We start from the raw sequence: 18,889 nt of genomic DNA, 5'->3' as shown, positions 1-18,889 counted from the left end.
CAACCAATATGTTATTTAATCACGATTGTGATAAAAGTCATGAATGAAGAGATCAAGGTGCTACAAGAGCATGGGATGGAATTAGTGTTGGGGGTCAGGGATGACTGAGATGAGGAAAAGGCATTTGACATGAACTGTGAAGAATGAATCCAAATTGAGAAGATGATATGAAAGGAGGTGGTAGGTTGGAAGAGACTTATAAGCAGAAGAAAAGGTGGGAAAAGAAATAAAATAGCACAGAGCAAAGAATTATGTAGCAACTGAAGGGAGGCCAGATATCTGGAGGGCAGAGAAGGAGGAGGGGAGTGGTAGAGAGTATGAAACTGGAGCACTAGTTGGGGCTCAGATCAGACTGGGCCTGGCCCTGTTGGCCCCATTCAAGATATTGTTTTGTTCTGATATTTTGCAATCCTAAAAGAAAGAGAAAGTTATTAAACTTAGAGCACTGGCTGTTAATTTGAGCAGTACACTTTTCTCTTAGGAACTGTGAATGCTTTATGATGAGTATGGATTTTCAGTTTCCCCAGGTCTCATCACTCTTGCTTAGTCATCCCAGGGGTCAGTATACAGGTGGTCAATCATCCATGCCTGATTCACAGACTTATGTCCCACCAAACCCTGCAGGCATCTGAGTTTGCCACCCTGGACCAGATGACTTCGCCGTCTCTTCCATCACTTAAATCTAAAGCAGGTAGAGGTTCTGCAGGTGGATACAAAGACCAGTAATACACAGCCCTGATTTTTAAGAAGCTTGAAATTTAGTATGGCAGCAAGGTAGCACCTAGAAGGCATTAGGTAACAGTAAGAATTATTATTATCATTGCTGTTATTGATATTGTGCCCTGGAGAGTCTCATGTCCATAGGGGGCATACACAGGTGTTCGTGATGAATGGTTGTTGGGTGAATGAATCTTAAGCCAGGGAATAGTTTGGGGACCAGCTGTGAAGGGAAATGAGGGCTGTGAGTTGAAAGAGACTCTATTACCTGAAAATATCTCCAACCGCCTTCAACAAGGGTTTTTTCACATACTGCAATCCATGCTTGGCACACAGTGACTTCACCAGAGGTGCCACCTTGTGATAATTATGGCGTGGCATTGTAGGGAACAGACTAGCGAAACAGAGACAGGAGATATAAAACTTAGACCTAACGAGAAACTCGAAGGAAAGATGCCTTTTCCCTATTACTTAACAAAATTATATCAGCAATGCAGACCCAATCTTGACCTTGAGCAATACTTCTGTTCTGGGAAATTCAAAAATTCCTGGAAAAGCGCTGTCATTTTAGCTCTTAACCCTCTATGAGCCCTGTGGGTGGCAAATGTTTAGGAAGAGCTAAGAGAATAAATATTAGCTCCCTTAAAAGTGTTTATTTTTGGCCAGGTCAAATGAAAGCATGCAGTTTTCCACCATTTTGAATGACCTATAGATGTGGATATAACCACCCTCCATCTCTGTCTCTGTTTCTCTCTAACCATCTAACTGTTGTATCATGAATAGTTGAGTATTCAATGAGCTCTAGTCATGATATGTGCGGAAAAGTCCTAAGATATGAATAAGAAGTGAGGAGAGGTGGGTTTTTACCTAAGATTTTCACTAGTCACCAGATGACCTTCTAGGGTTTTAACCTCCTCCTTGGTAAAATCTGAATAATCATCCTTTCATTTTTTTTGCTGAAATTTTATAACACTAACATGAGAGAAAGAATGAGAAAATATCATGAATAGATATAATATCTCATTCCCTCTCTGACTATTGCAGTATGTCTTAGACAGAGTGGATCTGGAAAGTGCCCCTCCTGAATATTCTAGACAGATTGACTCTCAAAGTATCATCATTTTCTCTTTCTTTAGGGCATGTCTACACAACTGACCCATTGGTAAAGTATTTCCAGGTATCATTTGCAACTTGCAGGAGGGATTGGATTCTCTCATTGATTATTTTGTAACCTTAGCTCTAAAGATATAGGTATAGATAGATAAAGAAACTAAATTGTAATTAACTTTCAACAAAACTTTTTACTCAAGTGGTATAATCTTTCTTGGGTTTTGTCAACAAACCAAATGCAATTAAAACAATCACCAATTCCTAAGTCCATAGGAATCTGGAAACTGAGGTGCTGGTATTTTTCCAGGATTTCACTGCATTTACTCAAAACTGTTCTACCTCCTTTTCTTTCTTCCCTTGCTTACCATTGATCTTAAGACAGAGAGAGCAGCCTTTAGAGAATTCTGGTTCATTTTTTCCTACTGAGATCTGGAGCCTAGGGCTCTGCTCTGGATTCTATGGGGATGCCATGATAAGTGACAGCCCTGGGCCCTGTGATCACTACTATCACTTTTCCTATTACTCACTGGTGCTCAATTTGGAAGTTCAGGTGCCCAGTGAACCAGTCATTGAAAAAGGACTGTTCAACATTACAGGTGGCCAAGACCTGCAAAGAAAAAGCTTACATTAGATGTAAATGAGCCCAAGGGTCAAACAGAGAAAATGTTTACTTATTCTTTTATTCAGTCAATCATTCAACAAGTGCTGACTGAGTACCTATTTTGTGTAAGAAACTACGCCAGATAAAAAGGATACACAGTCCTAGGTCTCAAGGAGTTTACAATTTAAAAAGGCAATAAGACATTTGCTAAGAAGTATATGCAAGGCAATAGATATGAAAACGTACGTAGGATTTAAGGGGGCTAAATCACTATCTGCCCTTGGATACAGAAGACTAAGGTGTCATGAATGAAGACTTTGGAAGACGGAAGTGGAGTTGTAAGATTTTGGTAGAGATTGTAGGAGTTAGAATGCCATTTCCATCAGGTGGACTTGAATGACTTCTAAATTGAGAGGAAGGCATTCAATAGTTCTGTGCAAAGAAGTGCATTCCAATACAAGTGGCTTCCTTTGTAATCTAATGTATTCTAAAAAGATTATTCTGAGAAGGAGTTCATAGGCTTTTCCAGACAGCCAAGATTAAGAACCTTCATGAATGTCATTTTATTCAATGCCTTTCTAAGCTTTATTAGCAGTTGGGATTGCTGTCATCTTGAATGCGATTTTTGTGGTTGCTCTATGTCAATGTTTCTCCAAGTGTACTTCAGAAAAACTTGGGGTTCCCTAGGATTCTTTCAGGGGATCTGAAGTTTCAAAACTATTCTTGTAATTCTTCAAAAACATTATTCGCCTTTTTCATTCTCATTCTCTCATCCACATACAGTGGATTTTTCCAGAGGTCACTCAACATGGGATAGCATCATGACTCTGATGTTTATGTGCAATGGTTTTATTCTCGCTATTTTAAAATTAATTAATATTTTAAAATTTCTCAGTTTTATTTTCAAATACAGTAAATGTTAGCGGATATATTATATATGTACTTATATAGGTTATTATATAACCTATGCAAACAAAACTTGTTTGAGGTTCTCAGTAACTTTTAAGAATGTAAAGTAGTTCTATGACCAAAAGGTTTGAGAATCACTACTCTATGCTCCCTGAAATGTCCACTCAGTTTGGGAAAGAGTTTGGAGAAGGAAGTAGGATAATGACTGGATTCTGGAGTCAATCACAGCACAGCCAGTGGAAGGCTTAGGAGGCAGGGGTGTTGTGCATTAGTCACTTCTCTGTTAATCATTAATGGCATGCTTGAAGACCACGTCATATCTCCTCTCTAGGCTTCTCTATCTATGCAATGAAATGAGGTGAATTCTAGGGTCCTTCTAGGTGAGACATTCATTCTGTAATTCTAGGAGTCTCAGATTCACTTGAAAGGCTGTGTCATGTGGCAGTTTAAAGCAGGGGTCAGTAAACTTTTTCTACAAAATGCCAGACAGTAAATATTTTAACCCTTTGTCACAGCTACTCAATTCTGCTGTCATAGCATGAAAGCAGTCATAGATAATATATAAGTGAATGAGCATGGCTGTGTTCCAATAAAACTGTACTTCTGAAAACAGATAGTGAGCTGGATTTGGCCCTTGGACTGAAATTTATTGACCTTTGCTTCAGTGCAAGAGCTCTGAAATACAACTGCTAAGGTTTAAGACCTGCTTCTACCACTTATTAGCTGTGTGACTTTATGCAAGTTACTCAGCTTCTTCATGCCTCAATTTTCTCATCTATAAAATGGGAGTAATCATAGCACATACCTCATGTAGTTAGATGCAAAGCAGTAGACACTGCCTGGCCCCTGGAAAGTATTCAATACATATTATTATTTTTTGGGGGTGTAGGGATGATGAAGATTGGCCCTGAGTTAACATCTGTTGCCAATCTTGCTCTTTTGGTTTGAGTAAGAATCACCCTGAGCTAACATCTATGCCAATATTCCTCTATATTGTATGTGGAATGCTGTAACAGCATGGCCTTATGAGCACTGTGTAGCTCTACCCTCGAGATCTGAACCCGAAAAACCTGGGCCCCCAAAGCAGAGCGTGCAAACTCAACCACCATGTCACCAGGTCAGCTCCTGAATTATTATTATTTGAGGTAACCACATTCTAAATCAGTGTTGCTTGAAGTATCTTCTTCCAGGATTTCCCTTATTACCTGAGTACTGAGCCAGTCCTGATTCTCTTTTCTGGTCATTTTCATTGGTATGTGGCTCAAATTGGTAACACATATTATCCAGGGACTTTCAAGAAACCTTTAAGAGAATAAAAAGGGGAAGAAATGACTCCTTGGGGTGTTATGGTTCCAATCACCAGGCTGGAAGAGATGGCTGAGCAATGGAGGAAATGGAAGAGACCCAAAAGTTCCCCCAAAATGGTGGTCATGTGTTTTCCTCTCAGGAGGCCTTTATATCAGGAGATGACACTTTAAGAATTTGGTCACATAACCTGTCATACTGTCTAATGTATGGGAACAGTGCCCCAATAATTTGCTGTAAACATTGATGCAGGATCAAAAGCTATCTAGGGAACTTAACTGCACATACAAAGTGATTGACAGCCTAAGCTTTGTCATCAGTTAGAGCTGGTTCCAATGTCTGGTTTGGCACTGCCAGTGGCCCTTACTGGCTCTATAAACTTGGGAAAGGGATTTAATCTCTCTGATTTTAGTTTAGGGAAATTCTCTAGTCATAAAGTAACTTTAAAATATTCCTCTCATTCCATTATCTTTGGGAAGGGTTATGATATCTATTGGGATTAGATGGAACACAGCTATTGTGAATGAAGAAAGTGGGAAAAAAAAAGATTGGGTAACATTTTTTCCAAGGAGCTCTTCGTATTAAACTATTTCCACCAATGTTTTTCACATTTTCTTGGAAATGCCACTGTTATAGAGAATGGGGCATAGTGTCATAATCTTGTGCTAATCACAAATTCATTAGACGAAGAAGGTAAAGGACCATCCAGGTTATGGGAATAAGAGGAGATTCTTGCTTTCTTACTTCACAAAATAGATGAGCAACAGGCTTCCAAAGATTCCATAGGAAGGGCCAAATATGATGAAGTAGTGGATGTAAAAACTGCTGACCCAGGGCAATTCCTGCAGAAAGAAGCGCTTGAAAGTTAGATGCCATGAACACAATTGCAATTCCCCTTCATCGGGCTAGGGTCCCTTCACATACTGGCTAAATAATATGTCCTGTTACTCAAGGAAGCTACATCTGGCAGGGACCAAGCATTTTCATATTTCATTTTCTACCTGATCTAGCTTTAGAGAATGAGTCGTTACTCACCTCCCAACGCTTTCGGCTGTATATATGTCGCACGGTTTGCATGCTGATGTATCCAGGCATGAAGAAGGGAAGAACAACTGAAGAAGTCCAGAAGAAAAGATGGTGAATAAATGAGCAGATTGTGACCTCAAATGAGCAGGAGTCTACCTTTTCCCCATACCACCCCTAGAATGTTGCCCCTGAGAAAGAATGCAAGGTGGAGATCCACAACCACCTCCTAGACTCCACTGGGGTTTTTTGAGTCTCCGAGGATGAACCAGGAATTTGGTTCATACTCCCTCAAGGAGACTAGACAAGCTTTGAAGATTTGAGTCATTCTTGATGGAAGCATCCTGGAAGAGCTTCTTCTGCCAGCTTTCAAGTTTTCTCATGGTCTGTGGAATCCTTCAGTCCTTCACAATCTCTAGGATTCAGCCCTGTCACAATATACCAAGGTGGCAGAGATAAAGAAGGTTTACTCATTTCCTGGGTAGACGGTTATGTACCTGCTTCTCCCCTAAGACCAATGAGGCTGTCCGGAGCACAAGGGCATCTTATGGAAACCCTTTGGGTTTTGACTGACTCTCTCCTTCACCAAACTTTAGTCAAGTTCTCTGAATCCTCTTCTTGACTAGGCCTCAGCATTGGTCTACAAACTCTCAAACTCTGCAAATTCTCAACATAAATGATTTCATCTACCCTCCACACTAAGAGACTTGAACAAACACTAGCATAGTTTCTAATAGCTCAAGGCCAAATTTCTAGGATGACCGCAGCCCCCTTAAAGATCATGCCTAAGAAAGTTCAACACTGTCAACAAAAGGTACTGTTTGTTCAAGCCAAAACCTGACTATGGGCCTCTGACTTCCCTTTTCTTGGACCATTTCTGTTAGAAAATTTAAAATTATAAATCTTTCCTATGTCCCTTTGAGATGTATCTTCTACAATCCAGAAATATCTTTCTCAAGGACATAGGAGTCATCCTTTTGAAATATAATCATCAGGAAAGATAGCACCCTGCATCCATGTCTCTGTGGGAGGGTAGGAGCCTAACACAGATTCCCTAATCACAGTGACCAGCGTTGCTTCCCCTCAATATCTTTCAGTAGTTTCCTTTAGCATGCCCCAGCGTTTAAAGTCTCCCACATTTTGATTCGCCAGAGTTGATCTCAGCTTATAATGAAGTCTCTATTTCCTGCGGCAGTTGCTTGAATAAAATCTGTCTTGCCACCTTTGAAAACACTCAGCTCTGTTTCTCTTTGACAGTTTGAGTGTGACTCATTTGTACCCAAGTTGCTAAGTTGACATTTGAAAGGAAAGGACACAGTGAAACAGCTGCTGAGAGCCCTATGGTTTGTGAGGTGGGCATTCTGCAGTGAATCCACACCATTCATTCATTCTTCATAAGCTAAGGGCATATTGCAGAACTATAGACATGGGACGTGAGTTCAGAAAAGAAACTCCAGCTGCTTTTTTCTTATGTGAACACACATCTAGTTAGGCTAGGAGTCAACTGCTTTTCAAAATGGGGCACCAATGTCCTCACCCCTCATTTTGGTCATGCAAGAAAAGGAGCAGGTGACTACTATAGGCAGAGGCTGCAGAATTCCAGCAGGAGCAGCAGGGCCAGTTGCCCCCATATCACAAAAATTGAGCCTACAGGCCACTCTGTTCAGGCATGTTACAGTTGAACAGTGGCAGTCAACATCTCGGCAAATTGGATTGTCTGCAACAGAGTTTCCCAGCCTTACCACTGTGGGCATTTTGGGCCAGACAATTCTTTATTGTTAGGTGCTATCCTATGTTTTGTAGGATGTTTAACAGCATCCTTGACCTTCTATCCCCTAGATGCCAGTAGCATCCCTCTGTCTCTGTTGTGATAACCAAAAATGTCTCCAGATATTGTCACATGTCCCATTGTGGGCTACATTGCTCCTAGTCAAGAACCACTGATCTACAGGAAATGTTTTGGACTTTCCCTGATTGGGGCTTATCTCTTGGATGTTTTAGACAAGCATATTTTGGGGTCCCGTGAGACCTTTATTTGTGAGCTGTTATGAGTTTGATTTTGATTAAGAGGAAAGCATTTTTGCTGCTGATGTTCTTTATTGGTACCAGCATTATTCAGCTACGCTAGTTTCTTTTAAACCTGGACCACATTCAGACCTATTATATAAATCTATATCTATGCCTAGCTATTAACCTATTTATCAATTGATTAATAGAGATAGATATAAAACAGGTACATATATGTATATCAGAACTATATATATACAACTGTCCACCAAGATATCTTCTACAGCTGTGTGTAAGCCCTAGGAACAGCCAGTTTTCTTTCACACAGAAGCTCTACAGGTATCTTTTACTCCCAGGCCTCTGCTTTTTCTGGCATCATCCTGTCAATGCTTTGGCATTCTTTTCCTATTTCTCTTTCCTCCTGATCCAAATACCACTATTCTTTTCCTCTTGACAGGTGTTTAGTCTATCCAGGATGAAAGTCCCAGATGCAAATCCCCTTGATTGGCATCCTTCTTTCCATCCTTATTGGAGTATCTCCTTCCCTGCCACATACCCAGAGTGGTGAGACAAATATTAAATATTCCTATTTGCCTTTCCATTTTCCTTTTCAGGTCTTCACCCCAAAAAGTCTGAAAGAAGACATGCTGCTTTTCTCAGTCACAATAAGACATGGGCTGGTCTTTGTCAGAGGGTTCCAGTCTGCATTTTGGCCTGACAACTGCTTGCCTCAAGGAAATAGGATGACAAGAAATGTGGCTGCAAAAAGACTCACTCATTAAGAAGTACAGGTGCTGCTTCTCATAGTTGATGTATTTGATTTTCCTCTTGCCATACTGAATGGAGAGAGAAGAAAACATAAAAGACAACTTCTGAGCACTACACACGAGGACATCTGTGTGTGTGAATGAGTGTGTATGTGAGTGTCTAAAATCTCTATGGAAAGAGCTATCTGATCGAAGTTCACTGGTGGTCAAATTTGAGGTAGTAGAAGAACCAGACCTGGAATGGGAGGTAATATTGTAGGATCTTTTGCTTTAATTAAATGTGGGAAATTCTTGCATGGATGGTTTATTAAATTTGACCATGGGGATTGCAATCATTTTTTTCTTTTTTATTCCCATGGAAGCCATTTTGAAATTTTCTGTCCTTCTGTAGAGAGGAGTGCTGATTGGGAAGGGAAATTTCTGATGAGTTTTCCTAGCTCTTCTTTAACTGGGGTGTATAGAATTCTTCTTGAGGCTGAGTCTCCATCTATATTTATTCATTCAAAATATATTTATTGAATGGTAATGTCAGCAAAGATATAGGCATGGGCCTTCCTATTTATCTCATCTTTCCTCCTTTGTGTTATCATCATGGATCTCATGGTGTGATTTTCTATTTCTAAGACATGATGATATTATATATAATCTCATGACAGGGAATTTGATTAGTTTTCTTGGGGTCTCCTCAGTTAATTTAGTCTTTCAGTGCACAAGACAGCAAATACCCTGAGAGGAAGCATAGAAGTAATGGTTATATCTCCAGTAACTAGCAGGCATTCAATCAATGCTGAATTGAAGGAATGAATGAATAAATGATAATTCACATTCACTCTGTATTTTTGCTGTGTGTTCACTGAGTTACAACACCATGGGTGGTTACAACATCAAGACACCATGAGATCTTGCTTTCCTTATTCCCTTGATAACTTCACTCCTACGAACAGATTTCCTATCTTGTGGATAGTAGAGTTTTTCCATCCTTCTCTTATTGTCAAAAACAAAAAGAAATATCATGGTGATGAAGTAATAATAGCTAATTTCAGTTACTCTCAAACTTACAAATATTTAAGAAGTGGGAAGCATGGAAGAAAGAGTAGGTAGAAAATGCTTGGGAGTTAGCAAACCGAGGTGAAGGGCTGATTTTGAATATCACTCCAAAGGAGGACTCTGTGTCTTTCAGGTGCACATGACATGGCACATTGAAGATTTAATTCATACTTGTTGAAGGACTGAATGTTTGGAGAAACTGGTAGAAAGATTCACAGTAAAATGAGAAGAAAGAATAAGTTCAAGACTCATCAGAACTATTTTTTTGATGTGAAATAACTGAATTTTAGAGTTTAAATAATTTTAAGTAATGTCTGGTATGGTAGCTTTGAAACTATAATGTACAGATGTCTATGTTTTAAGGCATAAAACTCCCAAGAGCATCTGTAAAACATGGAGAGGTAACCATCATTTGTGAAGGGCCAGCATGTGTATTGAATATGGCTCTAATGAAGGAACTTCTGGAGAAGGTCAGGTCGCTTCATGAACTTCAGTGAGATGAATCTCACAGATTCACTATATGAGGGAATGATTAGAGAAATTAAAATGTCACAGTTTTGTGATGTGCATAGGAGTCCAGTGACATCAAGTTGGTCCAAATTGTTTGCGGAGCCATGGTCAAAAGCAAGTGATTTGTGATCACACCCAATGATTTTCTTTTTAAATCTAGGCAGCATATTTAATCTCCTAATTCAGCTGGGGAAGAGGGTGAGTTCCCCAAAGCTGACAAAGCCTATTTTCAAAGAGTTGTACATAATTTGTGGTTTACGTACCTACCACAGGGCTTGGGCAGCAAGTGGTAAAACTATGTTCTCCTATTTTTATAAAAGTCCTAAATTCTTCTAGAAAGAGATAGCACCCTTGTCCTCAGTACCTGATCCTCAAGATTTATCATTTCTTCCTGAGGAGTGATACTTCTGTGGCTGTCTTTATACCTCCTTTGGAGTTGAAAGAAGACTACCTCCTAACAACCTTGGCAATTGTCCTTTACACAATGACTTTAAGTTGAGGTTTAAAAAAAAATCAACATGTGATAATTTCTGGAGTTGACTTTTCCCCTTTTATTCCTGTGGTTTAAGAAGTCCAGAGGTGGGGTCTCTAAGTGTCTTACAAGGCATTTGGTCTGTGGTTTATGTGTAAATGAACCAAAAGGAACATTAACTAAAAACAACAGCACAGTATCTTCTAGCTGAGCTGGAATTAGTGAGATGACTAGATATTTAGTTGTTTGTGATTTAGTGATTGTTGAATACACTGACATGTCTTCTCTAAGTGAATGTTTCTATATGATTGTTAAATTTTGAAGAGTCATTGTCAACCTCAGTCATCTAGTTTCACTATCTAACATTATCTTGAGTTCTCTCAGAGGTAGTGACAGGCACTGGGCAGGCATCCCTCTGCCACCAGGATTGAAGCAGAGTGATATGAGTTATCATATTCCCCACTGTAGCAGGTTGGACTTAATGACCTGTATGGTCATAGAGTCATGCGCTCCACATCTCCTATTCTTACATCCCCCGATTCAGTTATTTCAAATCTGTAACTTGGATTCAAAGGAGTGACGTCCTCAGAATATGCTTGAAGCTGGAACCTCCAGCTTGATCTTTCCAAGACAAGGCTGTAGGCTTTTCCAAGAACCACTTCCAGGAACATTTCTCTGATGCTGTTTGTTTCAAAATATACCTCAACAGGTAGTAAATCTCCAAACAGAAACAGTGGCTGAAAACTAATATCTGGGTCTTTGGAGTAGATGTTCGGTTTTCCATGATGCTGGGGGTGTGCTGAAATCCACAAATTTCTTGATACACCCTGAGGAGAAGAGAGAGTTCATTAGCTGCAAGATTTATTTCCTGAAATATCCTTCACTACCTTAGTTTTCTGAATGCATCTCCAAAGTCAAAATAAGATATTTGACCTTCTCAAACTTATCCCCACAGCTGGGTCACAGAATGATTCACTAGACGGAGGCTCTCCAAGCCTACAAACAAATAATTATCTGATTCAGGAACATAATTTCAGGCTTAAACAACTCTGGATAATGAAAAATCATAAAAACCTGTTGAAATAAAATGTTTTTCCATATTTCTGTTTCATGACTCTCACTTAAATGAAAGCCTGAAGGTAGGTGGGGCAGAGAGTATTCTTCCCATTTGACAAATAAAGCAAGCTCAGCTCCAAGACTGGAATTAGTTCTGGGGAAAAAATGGCCCAATCATTTTGAAGAATCCTACTTCAATGAATATTTCAAGGAAGTATGGATCTGAAGTGATCCCCTAGGGGAGCTTGGCTCACATCATTGTATTCACAGGCTTCAATGTTTTCATATAAAAATAAATTAGAATAACAATATTTCAGCTGATGTCAAGCCTGAGTCATCTCTGACGAGGTTGTTTGTGGTTTTATCTCTCTTAATGAAAGTCTGAAGATCTTAATAGAGCAAAGGATCTAGAGGCGCATCAACCTAGTTTTGTATACTAGATGTATAAATACTGCTATGTGTTTTGGACAAATTACTCACCCTCTTTGAGGCTCAATTCCATCTCCAGTAAATATAGCATAATGACATTTATATCCTTGGGTCGTTTAGGGAGACTTGATATGCTGTACATAAAATGTTGGCACATTGAAATATTTAATTTCTCCTCCTTTCTCCCATTATGTTAATCATTTACAGAAGAATAAACAGTAGCAGTAGTTTTTTATTGAGGATTTGACGTCTCTCAATAAGTGGCCAATATGTGTTTTAGATCTGCACTGTGCAATACAGTAGCCACATGTGGCTATTGAGCACATGAAACGTGACCAAATTAAGGTCACCGGGAAGTGTATAATACATACTAGATTTTGAAGTCTCTGGATGAGAAAAGAATGTAAAATATCATATTAGAAATTTTTATACTGATTACAAATTGAAATGATAATATTTGAATATATATATGGTAATAAAGTTCCCTTTTAAAATGTGGCTATTAGAAAATTTAAAATGACATGTCATTTAAGTGTGATTGGCACCATTTTTCTGATGTTGGTTGATTCATCTATGGTAGAGTATGGTGAGTATGCTTCAAAATCTGCAAGTGTTGCCTTTTCGTAGTCTTCGTTGAATCTTCTCTTAGCAACCCACCCCCCTACCCCGATCCATTGGGAGAGGGATTCTCTTCTCACCTCTAACACTCTCTAATATCCTTACAGTGGAATGTCTGTCTCTCTAGTCCCGATCTCTCTCTTGAATCTCATGCTTGAATGGCAGTCGCTTTCCAAACATTTTCTTTTGGATGTCTCATGATATTTCAAATCAACGTGTGCTACTCAATTTCTATTCCCCCTTCTGAGGCCCCACTACTCTCCACACTGCTGTCAAAGAGCATACCACACTCACTCTTAAAATCGCATATTCACTCATTTATTCACCCATTCATTATTTATTCTGAAGTATGTCTCATACATCAGATACTGAGCTAGGCATTTGGAATATAGACATGATAAAATAGTGTTCCCACACTTATGAAACATTCAATCTAATGGGAGTAGTAGGCAATTAAACAAGGACCGTATGATAAGCAATGATTCTCTTTTTCGATTAAATCTTCTGTGAGCTATCATTTGGCCTCTTCCACTAGCTGATTGCACGCTTTTAGCTAATGACTAACTGTGGAAATTGCTAATATGAGAAAAACGTTTTGATTCGTGATAGGTCAGGGAGCAGATCTTGACAACTCAAGGTCCTGGAGCTTAGAACAGTGATCAGAGTAATTATTGGTGTGATCTAAAGCTGCTGGCCCCACCCTTGCCCCTCTATCTGGAAGGCACTCTTGCTGGAGACCAAGGAGAGTGTGATCCATAAGGAAGTAAGGATTATCAGCTGCATGCAAAATGGGCTGCTTCTGCACCAAGTTCCATGCAGAAATCACCCTAAGTCATTCTTTATTTCCAAGGTAGATCCTTTCTTCATAAAGTATAAAGAATCTAGACTCTGGACTGAAACCATCCTGAGTTTAAATCGCTGCTACTAGGTGCGTGGCCTCGTGCAATTTCCTTATCGATAAAATGGATGAGGTTACCGGAAGGATTACAGGAAATGACATGCTTAACACTCCTCCCCCCAAAAATGTTTTAGGATGTAGTCATGGAAACAGTATGGGCCAGATTTTCAAGGAAGGTTCATTTTAAAGGTTCTGCCTCTTTATCCCTAAAATAACAATAGATTTTTATAGTTTCTGAAATATACACACTGGGGAGGACTTGAAAAATATGCTACAGGGAGTCCATTTTGATTTTAGGATTGCACAGAAGTTCCTAATGGGTGACGTTTCCTGCTTTATTTTCAAAAGGGCTCTTTTATTGTGTAAACACTGCAAAGAACAGAACATACATATTTTTGCACAGCTACTGAATGAAAATTTTAAGAATTTCCATGTCTGTGCGTTTTTCAGGGGGAGGGCAAATTGATACGAAGTCAGGTTTTGAAATTTGAAATTGTGATGTGCATATAAGGCAGAGAAGTTGATGTTTATATGTTAATTTTTCTTGATACCTCCCTTCCGCTCACTTTTCCTTCTGACAGGTAATTGCTCTCCTCACATAGCTGAAGCCTATGTTCATATTGCTCATGAATCATTGGTTTTTCTACAAAAAGGCAGAGTTTACTTGATTTACTTTCAGAGCTATTTCCCATTACTCTGTTCACAAGTCATCAAAGTCATATTTATTTCAACCAGAGCAAACTTATTTCTGAAAATACAATTGATTGAGAGAACTGTGTACAAATTTGAACCAATGAGAAAGCAGTGATTTTTTAAAAAGCATCAGCAAGAGTGGGGCTGATCTGAAATATTCCATACATTGACACCAAACCAACTCCAGGGCAGATGAGTCTCACTTTTCCTCTGACGTCCTCAGAACTGGGGAGAGAGGGTGGAGGTGTCCATTACCTGGATCTCACGATGACGTAAGAAACCATCTCTGCATTATTTCTGTGATAAGGATTTTTGAGTGAACCCAGAAACACTTCAACTATCCAACACTGGTGGATAAAGGGCAGAATAGGGTGCCTACATAAATTTTATGGTAAAATGAAGCTTGTCACATATAATGACAATATATTATTCATTTTAACCACTTTGAGTGGCAGACATATTTCTAATATGAATCTGGATCCAACCCTGTGTTGTTTAATCTACTTAAGCCTCAGTTTGCTCAACCAGAGTGAGAGTAGATGAGAAGACTAGGTGATTCTAAGATTCTTCCAATTTAATGATGCCATGATTTATGGTCTAATTCCCTATCTTCTTAGTGACATAATTCAACATTTTTCTTAATGATTCTGGGTTCTTGTTTTGATTATGGAAAGATTGTGCTTAATATTGTTACTAATAATATTAGTAACAGCTGAACATTATTGAGCATTTCCCATATGTCATGCTTTGTGTTCAGCACAACACAGGTATATGACATATAATCCTAACAATATCCCTGTCGGGTTGAAGCCATCATCTATCTCCATTTTACAACTGAGGAAACTGAGGTTCATAGACATTAGGTAATTTGATCAAAGTGACCCAGCTAACTAGTGGCTGAGTTCCTACAGAAGGCAGGTCTGATGTTAGAGCCACAGTTCTTAATCCTGGCTGCAGGTTAGAATCACCTGGAGAGCTTTCAAAACAGTGCTGACGTCCAGACCCCACCACAGATGAATTAAATCAGAACCTCTAGAGAGGGTACCTGTACCTGGGAAGCAGTGTTTTCTAAAAGCTCTTCAGATGACTGTAAATGACAGCCAGAAAGGAGGAGCCAGAATGACTCCTCAATATTAGCTCCTAATATGAGAGATGGGAACCCTGAGGGCCAGAGCTAGTATGTGACTTACTCAAGGTCACACAATAAGCATTATCAGAGGCAGGGCTAGAAGCCATTCTTAGTAGTCCTGCTCTGTTACCAAAGTTTCTTCATTCATTCATGCATTCATTCATTCATTCATTCAACAAATACTTATTGAAGACCTCCTATGTGCTGCACTGCAATGTGCATTGCGTAGGAGTGTGTGCCTCCCCTCCTGGAGCTACGTTAGGGGGGATAAAACCAACTGCCATCATCATCACCTTTCTTTCAGCAGTCTAGGTTTTGTAACCCAAGAATCTTGAACAGAGCCATCTGTAATTTCTTGCCCATCCTTTCTCTTTCTCTTCATATTTGTCTATTTTCCTGCATTTTTTCTTTTATTTCTTCATAGTCCCAGCCCTCTGGAATTAATCACGTTTGCTGGCATCCCTCAGCTTCCCAACGATAAATGTCCAGACCCGTCCTAAGAATACTCCCTCTCATGATTTTACAGGCACACCTTCATTTGTAAAGATGCAATCCTTCTCCCGTGAGGTGGCTCCTTAATGAGGTACCAGGGATTGGGCCAAATAGTTTACTGGGATAAGGAAAAATATTAGAATTTCTTGAATAAAAATAAATCTTATCCTTATAAAATTCTAATTTTAGCATATATATTATAATGTTATATTACATATTAGTATATATAAATATATGTATATATAATACCTACATTGTTAGCATATTTATTTTTATTTGTGGGGTTGTAAAAACAGTTTTTATTGAGATCAGTGAACAGTCAAGGAAGCTTGGAAACTGGTGCCTTAGCAAATGACATTCAAGAATCCCATCACACTTCCTGAACATCTCATACCTTGAGATGACACATCAAATTTGTGCATCAGGCGGTTGTACTTGGACTTCTTAAATATGGATAGGTGTTCTGCATCATGCTGTAAAAACGCACTCTGAACCTAGAAGAGATCAAATTGTGGTTAGAGAAATTGGGAAGTCAAGAGGTAATTAATAAATCAGCCTGCTAGTAGATTCAGGAGTCAGTTTGAGAACAAGAGTGTGAGATCTTCTCTGACCTCAAGCTAAGTTTACTTTGTATTTCTCACATATGTCGCTTTCTTTCCCACCTCCATGCTTTTGCACAGATGACTCTCCAGCTGACAGTGCTTTCCTTGCCACCGTCAGAATCTTTCAGTGTGGAGTGGAAAGAGCATGACCTGTGGAGTCAGGCAGATTTGGGTTCTAAACCTTCTTCACCATTTATGAGCTGCAAGACTCTTGGTAAGTCATTAGTAGCTTGAACCTCAGTTCTTCATCTGCTAAGCAGGGATAATACCATCTTACTGATGGAGCTGTTACACAACTTAAATACATGTAAAGTGACTGGCTTATGCTAACCACCAAACAAATGTTTGCTTCCTTTCTTGTTTCCAAAAGTTGCTTTTCAAGGAATAAAGCAAGTTAGCTTTTCAAAAAAAAAATTAACGTATAAAATTCTGGAATGAACGTTGGTGTTAATTCTCCGTAAAACCTTCCACAGTTATTCCAATTAGAACTAAAAGCCTCTTTCTGCCACAATAGGACATGTTTTTTCCTCTCTTTGACATCCATGTCATTGTGTCATATAGTATGTTAGATATTTAAATGACGGTCTCCTCCAGTGGATGACTTATTTTCCACAGGCAGGGTCTAGATGCATTGGTATTTCTTTCCCTAATACCATGTTGTGCTCATAGAAGGCCATGCTCAGAGATTCATTGCCGGGGTCCCGCCCCGGCGGAGTCCAGGTTCCTGAGGGATGGACAGCGTCAGCGCAATGAGGGGAAAATAAAGGGGACGTGAGACTTGGGTTGGTGTTAGCAAGTCCGACTTTACTGTGCACAAGTGTCGTTTATATATTTTTCAGGATTAGTACAGAAATAGTTCCACAAATATTCTCAGAGAGATAAGGAAGTAAAAAACGAGCACAAGAATATTTATTAGCATTCTATTCTATACAGCATAAGGTTAATGGTAGTCTTCTCCGCAATTAACTAGTGTTTGTTGTCTCTAAGCTAAAGGAGATAGGTACCTAGGCATCTGTTGTGATTCACGGTAAAGTTAAATCAAAGAGAGAAGGTCCAGGCCTCCGGACAGGACAGCAGTCTGTCTGGTTACATCCTGGTGGAGCCATCCCTGCCTCCCTCAATCATTTACACCATTAGTGTAGATGGTTAATGGGAACAAAAGGCGACTCCAGGGTGTCTTATCCCCAGGGCTATCTGCATTCTCAGCGGGCAGTTAAACATCTTTACATTTTTGCGCCCTTTAGGGGGTGAAAGCATTCCTTTGTCTTTTAGATTGTGGAGTTAACAGTTCCTTAAGCACACTGCCAGAGAAAGTATCATTTTGTTAGTAAAGTAAAGGGCTGAAAAGCTAAGCTAAACTGTATATCTTCAAGAATAAAAAACAGAAATAAGTATAGACATAACCTTGCTAGAAAGCATGCATATAATTCAGAAAATATCAGGGGTGTCGGCTGGCCATTCTTCACTGAGGGGCATCCTTGCACCCCTCGGCCCTTCTACTCATCAATTATTTATTATTTATTGCTTTTAGGAGAAAACCTCTATAACATTTTAACAGAAAGCAGAAGGTCAAGAGTAATATATAGATACTTCTTGATCATCCAATTAACCAACAAACTTAGAAGGACGATGCATATATATATTTAGACAAAGAACTGGAGGGAGAAGGAAACATTAACCAGATAGAGGCCATAAACCTAATTCGACATCTTATCTGGACAGGATTCCTTTCTGCTTGTCTCAAATGGGACTGTGTGCTCCTCCGTTAATTAACTGAAAAATATCTTGAAAGTTACCTGCAGGTGGTCACATTCTCTTACTATATTTAATTTTCCCAGGAGGTAGTGCCTCCCAAGCAGCCACCCAAAGGAGTGAAAATGGGGGGTTAAGAAAGGAAAAGGAATGAAGGGCAATTAGAAGCAGCACAGGTTTCAGAACTATGTGAGGGGCTGGCCGGTTATTCTTCACCAAGGGGCGACCCTGCACCCCTCAGCGTTAATCGGCTGGACCCTGTCAAACAGCCGATCAAATGATGTAGCCATGGCTCCCAGCAATTCATATTTGATTCAACAAGGATTCATCAAATGTCCTGCTATGTGCCACTTGCTGGTTGTCCTTTATGGCAAAATCTAAGCATTCTTAATTTTCATATAATGAGATATAACCTCTGCTCTTGAACAATTCATGATTCGATGCATTGATAAATCTTGGTTGCTACATGAATGAAAGATAAGAATGAGTGTTACCTGGCTGAGAGTAGAACTTCAGTTACTGAAGTGGTGTGGATAAAATTGGGCAGAGAGTAGCAACAGTCATGAACTAAATATTTACCATATACTAGGTCTTTTACACATTAACTTGGTTAGCTCTGTTTAGAATATTTCCATAAAAAAATTGTAATGCCCACTTTACAGACAAGAGAACTGGGGCCCAGTAAGATTTCGTGATTTGCTGGTGTGAGACGCTGATGAGTAGCTTGCTAGGAAGCAGCAGGCAGCAGCTGA

General features: G+C 39.4%; 1 pseudogene; it reads right to left on the bottom strand.

The window, feature by feature from the left end:
* The window catches only part of LOC139039752 (fatty acid desaturase 2-like protein FADS2B), a 58,665-nt pseudogene that overhangs the window by 10,805 nt on the left and 28,971 nt on the right, over positions 1-18,889 (bottom strand).

Source organism: Equus asinus, chromosome 17, assembly GCF_041296235.1.
Source record: "Equus asinus isolate D_3611 breed Donkey chromosome 17, EquAss-T2T_v2, whole genome shotgun sequence".
Classification (NCBI taxonomy): domain Eukaryota; kingdom Metazoa; phylum Chordata; class Mammalia; order Perissodactyla; family Equidae; genus Equus; species Equus asinus.
Note: the sequence above shows the minus strand (reverse complement) of the source record. Positions and strands in the feature narration are given on the sequence as shown.